Source organism: Sapajus apella, unplaced genomic scaffold (genome assembly GCF_009761245.1).
Source record: "Sapajus apella isolate SASKATOON/1434 unplaced genomic scaffold, GSC_monkey_1.0 scaffold12, whole genome shotgun sequence".
NCBI lineage: Eukaryota > Metazoa > Chordata > Mammalia > Primates > Cebidae > Sapajus > Sapajus apella.
This window is the reverse complement of record NW_022436952.1, coordinates 35,741,148-35,752,918: the sequence shown is the minus strand read 5'-3', so window position 1 is coordinate 35,752,918 and position 11,771 is coordinate 35,741,148. Positions and strand designations below refer to the sequence as shown.

The 11,771-nt window shown below is 42.3% G+C and overlaps 1 protein-coding gene across 2 annotated transcripts in view; it reads right to left on the bottom strand.

Moving 5' to 3' along the window:
- Positions 1-11,771, bottom strand: part of CRLF3 (cytokine receptor like factor 3) — a 40,429-nt gene that overhangs the window by 22,184 nt on the left and 6,474 nt on the right. The window lies entirely within an intron of this gene.

Genomic DNA, 11,771 nt, shown 5'->3' with positions numbered 1-11,771 from the left:
ACCAGGATGGTCTCGATCTCTTGACCTTGTGATCCACCCGCCTCAGTCTCCCAAAGTGCTGGGATTATAGGCGTGAGCCACCGCGCACGGCCGATTTTGACCTTTTTTAGATGCTACATATAAATGAGACCATGCAGTATTTTTATTTCTGTATCTGGCTTATTTCACTTAGAGTAATGTCCTTCAGGTTCATCCATGCTGTCACAAATAACAGAATTTCCTTCTCTTTTAAGGTTGAATAGTATTCCATTGTATATATACCTCTTCCATTCATTGATAAACCAAATGTGATTCATTTGCATAAACAGGCAGAAGCACACAAAGTTGGCCTTCAAGTCAGATAGAATAAGCCAAATCTTGGTTTCATCATTCGCAAACTATGTCAATTTGGTTAAGTTAATTAAGTTTTCCATGCTTCAATTTCCTTATTTGTCAAATGAGCATTATAATAGTTACTTTGGCCAGGCACGGTGCCTCCCTCCTGTAATCCCAGCACTTTGGGAGGCCGAGGTTGGCAGATCATTTGAGGTCAGGAGTTCGAGACCAGCCTGGCCAACATGGGGAAATCCCATCTCTACTAAAAATACAAAAATTGCTGGACGCGGTGGCTCAAGCCTGTAATCCCAGCACTTTGGGAGGCCGAGGCGGGTGGATCACGAGGTCAAGAGATCGAGACCATCCTGGTCAACATGGTGAAACCCCGTCTCTACTAAAAATACAAAACATTAGCTGGGCATGGTGGCACGTGCCTGTAATCCCAGCTACTCAGGAGGCTGAGGCAGGAGAATTGCCTGAACCCAGGAGGCGGAGGTTGCGTTGAGCCAAGATCGCGCCATTGCACTCCAGCCTGGGTAACAAGAGCGAAACTCCGTCTCAAAAAAAAAAAAAAAAAAAAATTAGCTGGACATGGTAGGGTGGGCCTGTAATCCCAGCTACCTGGGAGGCTGAGGCAGGAGAATTGCTTGAAACCGGGAGATGGAGGTTGCAGTGAGCCGAGATTGCACCACTGCATTCCAGTTGGGCGACCGAGACTCCATCTCAAAAAAGAAATAAATAGGCTGGACGCAATGGCTTATGCCTGTAATCCCAGCACTTTGGAAAGCTGAGGCGTGTGGATCACGAGGTCAGGAGATTAAGACCATCTGGGCCAACATGGTGAAACCCTGTTCTACTAAAAATACAAAAAAATTAGCTGCGTGTGGTGGCACACGCCTGTAGTCCCAGCTACTTGGGAGGCTGAGGCAGAAGAAATGCTTGAACCCAGGAGGCAGAGATTGCAGTGAGCCGAGATCGTGCCACTCCAGATGGGTGACAGTGCGAGACTCCGTTTCAATTAACAAAAAAAAAAAAATAGAAAGAAATAATAGTTACCTCATGGAGTTGCTTTGAGGATAAATTAAAATAATCTATGTACTACAGTGGGTAAAATAAATGGCACATTGTTGTACTTGATAAACAAATGGTATAAATTATTATCTGTACAAAGTAGTTCTTGAAAATTGTATGTTTCAATACTAAAAATTGTTTAATTATGAGAGGATTAAAATACATTGACTGAAAAACAGCAAAGAAATGGTAGATTAGAAAGCCATGGTCAGGGCAAGGCAAGGTAGCTCACGCCTGTAATCCTAGCACTTTGGGAAGCCAAGGCAGGTAGATCACCTGAGGTCAGGTGTTCAATACCAGCCTGGCTAACATGGTGAAACCCTATCTCCACTAAAAATGCAAAAATTAGCTAGGTGTGGTGGCAGGCGCCAGTAAATCCCAGCTACTCAGGAGGCTGAGGTAGAATTGCTTGAACCCAGTAGATGAAGGTTGCAGTGAACCGAGATCGCACCACTGTACTCCAGCCTTGGCGAAAAACACTCCATCTCAAAAAAAAAAAAAAGCCATGGTTAGGTGCAGTGGCTCACACATATGATCTCTGTACTTTGAGAGGTTGAGGCAGCAAGATCACTTGAACCCAGGAGTTTGAGACTAGCCTGGGCAATATGGAGAAACGCTGTCTCTATAAGTAACACAAAAATCAGCCAGGCATGGTGGCACATACCTGTAGTCCCAGCTACTTAGGAGGCTGAGGTGGGAGGATCACCTGAGCCCAGGGGGTCGAGGCTGTAGTAAGCTGTGACTGTACCACTGCACTCTAGCTTGGGTGACACAGTGATACTCTGTCTCTAAATAAATAAAAAGCCACAAAAAAAAAATTACCTCATGGATAAAATGCCCTCATTGTGCTAAAAGAAAACCAAGAATTTATTTCAAATCCAAAGAGGTTTGTAGGAGGCAGAGCTGGGACAATGACTTAATCCTTTTTGAATCATAGTACACTTTGTGAATCTAAATGAGAGGTTTATAAAGCCTCTTCCTTTCAAAGTTATTGAAAAAGAAGAAAAAACAAAGCCTCTTCCCCCCAAAATGAATTATCTGTACCCTAAAAAATTATTCTATTTCAAAAGTTTACAAATTCCCTCAGAGCCAAACCATGGCTTGCCTGGAGCAGTAATTACAAACTTTGTTTACAGAAGGAGCATCTAGGCTACTTGTTATAATCAGACTGCAGAGGTCCATTCCAGACCTACTGAACCAGAAACTGACAGGAGGGGCTAAATGATTGTATGGATGGAGTTCTTATTTTTTCCAAGCACACCTATAATTCTGCAGCCCACACTTTAAGAAACATTGCCCTGGGCCAGGCGCGGTGGCTCAAGCCTGTAATCCCAGCACTTTGGGAGGCCGAGGTGGGTGGATCACGAGGTCAAGAGATCGAGACCATCCTGGTCAACATGGTGAAACCCCATCTCTACTAAAAATACAAAAAATCAGCTGGGCATGGTGGCACGTGCCTGTAATCCCAGCGACTCAGGAGGCTGGGGCAGGAGAATTGCCTGAACCCAGGAGGGCGGAGGTTGCGGTGAGCCGAGATCGCGCCATTGCACTCCAGCCTGGGTAACAAGAGCGAAACTCCATCTCAAAAAAAAAAAAAAAAAAAAGAAACATTGCCCTAAATCTACAGATCTCAGATTAAGAACCCATATTCTAGGGGATATGACAGTGAGCCACTGCACCTGGTCCAGATTTTTATTTTTAAAGACTGCAGATAACAGGCCAGGCATGGTGGTTCACGCCTGTATTCCCAGCATTTTGGGAGGCCCAGATGGGAGGATCATCACTGCACCCTGACCTGGGCAACAGAGCAAGGCCGTCTCTCAAAAAACAATTCAGGTAACATACAATACATTTTCTCTCACTTAATGGGAAAATTCTAACTACAAGCCACTCTGTTAAGTTAAAGCAAAAACATACTTTACTTTCCAGATATTATCATCTTAATTTCTTTTTTTTTTTTTAAAGATGGGGTTTCACCATGATGGCCAGGCTGGTCTTGAACTCCTGACCTCAGGTGATCCACCCACCTCAGCCTCCCAAAGTGCTAGGATTACAGGCGTGAGCCACCGTGCCCGGCTATCATCTTAATTTCATATGACATATTGTTTATTACCATAACCCTTTTGTTAACTTTCTCTTAGCAAGGAAGTTTAAAGTGTAAAAAAAGTCCACCAAGAAAGAAAATATAAAAATATGAATAACAGATAATATTTCAATAGTTAATAAATTTAAAAGCTTTATATTTATTCTGTAAATTCTCTCTAAATTTAAAAAGCAGAATACAATATTGTTTTCCAGCAATGTTCATGACCATGTAAAAACAAAAAATGCCCATGGCCAAGGACTACAACAGAAAAAGAACAGTCTGATTTACTGGGTGGACAGATCATAGAAACAATTTTCTCTCCTTTTTATTTTTTTTGAGACGGAGTTTCACTCTTGTCGCCCAGGCTGGAGTACAGTGGCATGATCTCAGCTCACTGCAACCTCTGCATCTTGGGTTCAAGAGATTCTCCTGCCTCAGCCTCCTGAGTAGCTGGGATTATAGGCATGTGCCACCACACCTGGCTAATTTTTGTATTTTTAGTAAAGACAGGGTTTCACCATGTTGGCCAGGTTGGTCTTGAACTCCTGATCTCCGGTGATCCGCTGCCTCAGCCTCCCAAAGTACTGGGATTACAGGCATGAGCCACCTCATCTGGCCCTTTTATCTCCATTTGACATTAATGCAGTTATAATAATATTTGTACAGTTAGTAAAATAATTCTTTAAATCCCAAAGAGAAATTCTAAATTAATTGTTAACTAATTTCTGTAGTTACCAAAGAACTTCTGTGAAATAAATCCAAGCCATTTTAAAAAAAGAAAGAAAGAAAGCCCATAAGCCCAAATTGTACTTCATTCAGCTCACCATTGAGCTATAAGATCTTTGCAAACTGGGCCCTCATCTACATAGAACCTGGCAAACAAATGCTGTTGAGTGAAAATGCAGTTAATCACGTTTGCTTTCAAAGAACTTTCTAAAAGAACCAGAGAGAGAATAGCTTATAATTTTAACACATCCCCTGGGATACTGTTAGAAATTCAGAATCTCAGGCCCCACCCAGAACTGCTAAATCAGAACGTGAATTTTCTTTTTCCTTCCTCCCCCAGAACCTATATTTTTAACAGGACCCCAGGTGCTTTGTATACACATTACAGATACCAGAATAAATGAAGACCTTGTGTCAGAGCACTGTAATACATTTCGAACAACCAAGAGGAAATTCTGCAGTTGAGCGCTATGCTGCCGAGATACTGTCTTGCTCTTTAGCGGATACAGCACACACAGGAAGTCCATTGGTTAGGTAAAGTCAATTTCCTCTTTAGAAAGAATTCAAAAGCTCCTTCAACTGTTGCAGAGCCTATGTTTTGTTTTCGTTTGAGAACCTCAGAAAAAAAGGAAGTATGTGAACACAAAACAAAGGGAGGGCTAAAAAAGTGAGAATCAATTTCCAAACTCATCTCTTGTACCCTCATTGTAAATTTTGTCCCTTTTGCTCATAGAATCCCAACCACTGCTGTTTCAAACTTGATACTACCTTGGGATCATTTTCTTCTCCTTGAAATAGTTCATGATTTAAACCTAGCCACCTTTAATCCAATCATGTAATGAATCAAGTTCATTAGCTTGGCTTTATGAAACTAATTTAAAAATGCAGCTCCAGATGGGTGCAGTGGCTCATGCCTGTAATCCCAGTACTTTGGAAGCCTGAGGCAGACGGATCATGAGGTCAGGAGATCGAGACCATCCTGGCTAACATGGTGAAACCCTGTCTCTACTAAAAATACAAAAATTAGCTGGGCATGGTGGCTCTCACCTGTAGTCCCAGCTACTCAGGAGGCTGAGGCAGGAGAAACACTTGAACCTGGGAGGCAGAGGTTGCAGTGAGCCAAGATTGTGCCACTGCACTCTAGCCTGGCTACAGAGCAAGACTCTGTCTCAAAAATAAATAAATAAATAAATAATATAAAATAAAATTGAAGTAAATTGTAAAAATTGAACTAAAATTGAAGAAGTTAATCAACATATTTTTTCTCAGTTCATGTGAAACGTATATTATATTAGCTATTTGTCTTTGCACAGACACCAAGACATTAGTCATTAGTAATAATGAAAACAGTAATCATACAGCAGCAGCAATCATCTACTGAGTACCTGTATGCCAGGTAAAATTATGCCCATGGTCTCATTTAACTCTACCATAACCCTGTGAAGAAAACATCTGTAGATGAGCAACGTGGGAGTCAGAGAAATAAAACTGGCCACATCACAGTTAGTGAAGTGGCAGAGATTTTGAATTGAGTCTGACTCAAGAATAGACTTGTAAGCACTGCTGTTTCCCCGTGTTTCTTACACTCAGGCTTTTTTTTTTTTTTTTTTTTTTTAATGCTTCTTTGAGAACTTTCAAAAAGAAAACGTATATTAAATGATTTGGTAATCTGTTACATTAGTGGCCCCCAATGAACCAGGAATTCACACTTGCAAGTACTAGTGGCCTTGTGTGGTCCTCTCCCCTAGAATCTGGGCTGGGCCTGTGACTAGCAATGCAGTCACATGTGCATAGCAATAGTGAAACTGATCCTGTGTCAGTTCCAGGCCTCATCCTTCAGAAGACCTGTCAACATCTGCATTTTCGAGGCTACCATAAAAAAAGTATGCCTATCTTGCTGGAGAGGAAGGGGAAAGATGGGAAGGGAGGAAGAGAGGGAGAGAGATTGGCAGCAAGGGCCAAGTAAGCCAGTGTTTCAACTAAGACTAGCTAATACTAAGTCTCCAAATATAAGTGAATGTTCTGTGTCAGACATTCCAGCCTGAACTGCAACCACAAGAGTGTGGCCAAGCAAAACCAGAACTACCTATTATCTGAGCCCCAATCAACTTCCAGAGTTGTAAGCAAATAAAATGGTTGCTTTTTAAGTCATTAAGTTTTAGCACAGTTTTCTTATATAGCAGTAAACAAACCATATGAAAAAATACATGTTTAATTCTCTATTATCTGTACTAATAGAGTGCACATACTCAAGACCACAGACAATCTAAAAAAGAATGTCTGCAAAAATTATACCCACAACATTCATAAAGGCATTCTTTCAACATTTATTGAGGCCTAGTATATGCCAGAAATTAGGATTATAAAGATGAATAAGGCATGGTCTTCACCTCAAAAACTCTGATTCTGGTAATGGAGATGGCATGCAAAAGTAACTATCACGAAATGAATTATGTTCTTACATAACTGGGATAGCCACAAACAGCCATCAGAGCATAAAAACAGCATTGTAATGGAAAAGAGAGAAGACATTTAAAGAAAAAATTGTCAGTTGGAGGAGTAGGGGATGTCACCTTAAATAACAATAACATTTAGTATTATTATGGCTAATACTAACTAAGAATCTCTTATCTCCTAGGCACTGTGCTAAGCACTTTTTTTTTTTTTTTTGAGATGGAGTCTTGCTCTTCACCAGGCTGGAGTGCAGTGGTGCGATCTCGGCTCACTGCAACCTGTCTCCTGGGTTCAAGCGATTCCATTCCTCAGGTGCCCGAGTAGCTAGGAATACAGGCGTGCGCCACCATGCCCAGCTAATTTTTTGTATTTTAGTAGAGTTAGTAGAGACAGGGTTTCACCATGGCCAAGATGGTCTCGATCTCATGACCTCGTGACCCGCCCACCACAGCCTCCCAAAGTGCTGGGATTATAGGCGTGAGCCACCACACCCAGCCCTGTGCTAAGCATTTTAAATAAGTTTCTCATTTTAATTCCCACAATGGCTCGGTAAAGTAGATTCTATCCTTATCCTTATTTTACAGAGAAGGAAACTGAAGATTAGGAAAGTTTAGTGTCTCAAGCTCTCATGGCTAATAGGAACAACTACAATAACTGCAAATATCAGTGACTAACAGCCTCAATTAAAAAAAAAAAAAAAAAAAAAGGCTGGGCCAGGCATGGTGGCTTACGCCTGTAATCCCAGCACTTTGGGAGGTTAAGGCGGGCAGATCATTTGAGGCCACAACAAAAGCTATGCATGGGAAAATATTCTTGGTAAATGCTTATATGCTTATAATGTTAACAAAAATTAAAAACTCATACAAAGTTGCATATCCAGTAGTCTCTCAACTTTGCAGGATATGTATAGAAGAATACATCAAAATGCTAACTGCAGTGGTAAGTAGTAGAATTAAAGGTTATTTTAAAATTATTTCATCTGTTCTTGGTTTTCCCTATTATCTGGATTTAACCTTTTCTTTGAATACTATGTTAGGAACATTTTAAGTACTACTACTTGTAGTAGTAACAAATTGTATTTAGATTTTTGTAGTGTTTTGAAAATGGGTAACAGAAGGGGAAGTGGGAGATAAAAGGAGCAATAACAGCTTTCTTTTCTTTGCTAAGCTACTAAGACTTCCTGTCTTGGCTTTCTGAAATAACTTTTTTTTTTTTTTGAGATAAGAGTCTCACTCTGTCGCCCAGGTTGGAGTGCAGTGGCGCCATCTCGGTTCACTGTAACCTCTACCTCTCAGGTTTAAGCGATTCTTCTGCCTCATCCTCCCAAGTAAATAGGATTACAGGCAAGTGCCACCATACCCTGCTAATTTTTTTTATATGTTTAGTAGAGACAGGGTTTCACCATGTTAGGCAGGCTGGTCTACAACTTCTGACCTTAGGTGATCTGCCTGCCTTGGCCTCCCACAGTGCTAGGATTACAGGCCTGAGCCACTGGGCCCACCTGTTTTGAGTAAATGCTACATTCATCCCTGTCTTTAACTAGTATGCTACGTGTTTTCAAATTGTGTAGGAATATGATCTATAGAGAATCTGGTGTTACACAGTAGGAATATCAAGAATAATATTATACATTAGGACTATCAAGAATAATAACCTTCAAAAAGTTATCTGAAATCAATAATTTTAAAAATGAAAACATCTGGGCCGGGCATGGTGGCTCACGCCTGTAATCCCAGCACTTTGGGAGGCCCAGGCAGGCGGATTCTGAGGTCAAGAGATTGGGACCATCCTGGCCAACATAGTGAAACCCCATCTCTACTAAAAAAATACAAAAATTAGCTGGGTGTGGTGGCACGCGCCTGTAGTCCCAGCTACTCGGGACGCTGAGGCAGGAGAACTGCTTGAACCCAGGAGGCGGAGGTTGCAGTGAGCCAAGATTGCGCCATTGCACTCCAGCCTGGTGTCTGGTGACAAAGTAAGACTCTATCGCAAAAAAAAAAAAGAAAACATCTGGTCTGAAGAAGAAACATCACAACAAACCAACTAATAAAACAAATTTAAAAAATGAAAAGAAAATACTGTGTAAGACTTATTCACCAAATGGTCACATTATAGATATTAAGAAATGCTAAGACAGGCACTGGCTTGAGATTGTCAATTACTCACTTCTTTACCTATGTATAATTATCTAACAAATGTTTACTGTTTCAAACAATGTTTTAATCTTGAGAATGAACCACAGCAGTTTATGAGGCTACACCTTTAGTTTAGACTACAGAAATCAGTAAAGAGCTGATGAAGTAGTAACGATGTACTCTAAGGCAATGTGACTCAATCTTTATTTTATTTTTATTTTTTTCCCTCTCTTAGTGACTTTTATTTAACAGCAGCCTCAATCTTTAATGTGCATACATCTCACAGCTGGGGATCTTGCTAAAGCACAGATTCTGGGTCAGTAGGTCTGGGGTGGGGCCTGAGATTGTGTATTCTTCACAAACTCCTCAGCGATACCACTGCAGCAGGTCATGGACCACATTCATAGTAGCAAGCATCTAAGGGACACCACTGGGCAGAGCCTGACAGGGCCCTCACCAACTAGTATCTTTTTTCTTTTTCTTTTCTTTTTTTTTTTTGAGACAGAGTTTCACACTTGTTGCCCAGGCTGGAGTACAGTGGCACAATCTTGGCTCACTGCAACCTCTGCCTCCTGGGTTCAAGTAATTATCTTGCCTCAGCCTCCCAAGTTGCTGGGATTACAGGTGCCTGCCACCACACCAGCTAATTTTTTTGTGTTTTTAATAGAGACAGGGTTTCACCATGTTGGTCAGGCTGGTGTTGAACTCCTGGTCTCATGTGCACTGCGCCTTGGCCTCCCAAAGTGCTGGGATTACTGGTGGAGCCACCACACCCAGCCACCAACTAGTATCTTAACTAGGTATGAGGAGCTTACCATTTGCTCTTGAAGGAGCAGAGACTTGCTTTTGTCAGTGTCCTGAGAAACACTGAATCAGAATACCAAAAGGTACCTGAAAGCTAACAGTCATTTTATAAAGTGAACTAGAACACACAGACTAAAATATTGGCATTTCTCACCGTAGGCACCTCCAGTACCTCAACTAATTCCCCTTTGATAATCTACAAAGATGAAGTTTTTAAACTTACAAAGCTTGAAGACCAGGCCCTGACTTTGGCAATGTCATCAAGATGGTGCTGCTCTGTGAGGCCTGAGTGGCCAGCTGATAGTACTACATGACATCTTGATCAGTTATCTCTACTTATAACAAGCAGAAAAGCCAATGCTATAGAAATAGAACAAGTGAGCCGGGCACGGTGGCTCACGCGTGTAATCCCAGCACTTTGGGAGGCTGAGGCGGGTGGATCATGAGGTCAAGAGATCGAGACCATCCTGGTCAACATGGAGAAACCCTGTCTCTACTAAAAATACAAAAAATTAGCTGGGCTTGGTGGTGTGCGCCTGTAATCCCAGCTACTCAGGAGGCTGAGGCAGGAGTACTGCTTGAACCCAGGAGGCGGAGGTTGCGGTGAGCCAAGATCGCGCCATTGCACTCCAGCCTGGGTAACAAGAGCGAAACTCCGTCTCAAAGAAAAAAAAAAAAAAAAGTACTTAGGTTTTTCTTACTTGTTTTGTTTTTAGGGGTGGTAACCTAACGATCAGCCACCAAAGGAAAGAGGAAAGCATAAATCCATGAGGGCAGTATTCTGTTTCCTTGAGCACAGAATCTAGGATCTAGAAGTTTCTTGGTCCTACAGTAGGCACCCAATAAATATTTACTGAGTGAATGAACAAATGAATATTTAAGGAGAGTGGGAGTTAATTTCTTTGGTATTTACATCTAAGTACCAAGGATTGGAGTGAGCTATGGAGAACTATTCTTTTTTTTTTTTTTTTTTGGACGGAGTTTCGCTCTCATTACCCAGGCTGGAGTGCAATGGCGCGATCTCGGCTCACCGCAGCCTCCGCCTCCTGGGTTCAGGCAATTCTCCTGCCTCAGCCTCCTGAGTAGCTGGGATTACAGGCACGTACCACCATGCCCAGCTAATGTTTTGTATTTTTAGTAGAGATAGGGTTTCTCCATGTTGACCAGGATGGTCTCGATCTCTTGACCTCATGATCCACCCGCCTTGGCCTCCCAAAGTGCTGGGATTACAGGCGAGAGCCACCGCGCCGGGCCCTGGAGAACTATTCTTAATGATTTCAACATCAGCTAGGCCAAGTTGGCTGTAAACATTATCTGATTTCCTGAAGCCAATGAACAGCTTTCTAGCCTTTAACTTACTCAAACATTAAGAGTTACAGGCAATCCTTGCATTCCTACACAGAACTTCCTTTTCTCTGAAAACAGGGTAGGACCCAAACTCAACCACAAGAGGAGAAACTACTACATGTTGGCAGTTTTGACAGAATAACTTAAAAGATATTTTTATTCTTCTTCCTTCTAAATGTTCATACAACATGATTTCTTAACACAAGACAAATTTCTTTTCTTTTTTTTTTTTGAGACGGAGTTTCGCTCTTGTTACCCAGGCTGGAGTGCAATGGCACGATCTCGGCTCACCGCAACCTCCGCCTCCTGGGTTCAGGCAATTCTCCTACCTCAACCTCCTGAGTAGCTGGGATTACAGGCAAGCGCCACCATGCCCAGCTAATATTTTGTATTTTTAGTAGAGACGGGGTTTCACCATGTTGACCAGGATGGTCTCGATCCCTTGACCTCGTGATCCACCCGCCTCGGCCTCCCAAAGTGCTGGGATTACAGGCTTGAGCCACCGCGCCTGGCCATAAGACAAATTTCATGTGTGATTTTGAAGGATAAGAAACTAAAGCAGGCCAGGCGCGGTGGCTCACACCTGTAATCCCAGCGCTTTGGGAGGCCGAGGCAGGTGGATCACAAGGTCAAGAGATCGAGACCATCCTGGTCAACATGGTGAAATCCCGTCTCTACTAAAAATACAAAAATTAGCTGGGGATGGTGGTGCGTGCCTGTAATCCCAGTTACTCAGGAGGCTGAGGCAGGAGAATTGCCTGAACCCAGGAAGCGGAGGTTGCAGTGAGCCAAGATCGCGCCATTGCACTCCAGCCTGGATAACAAGAGCAAAA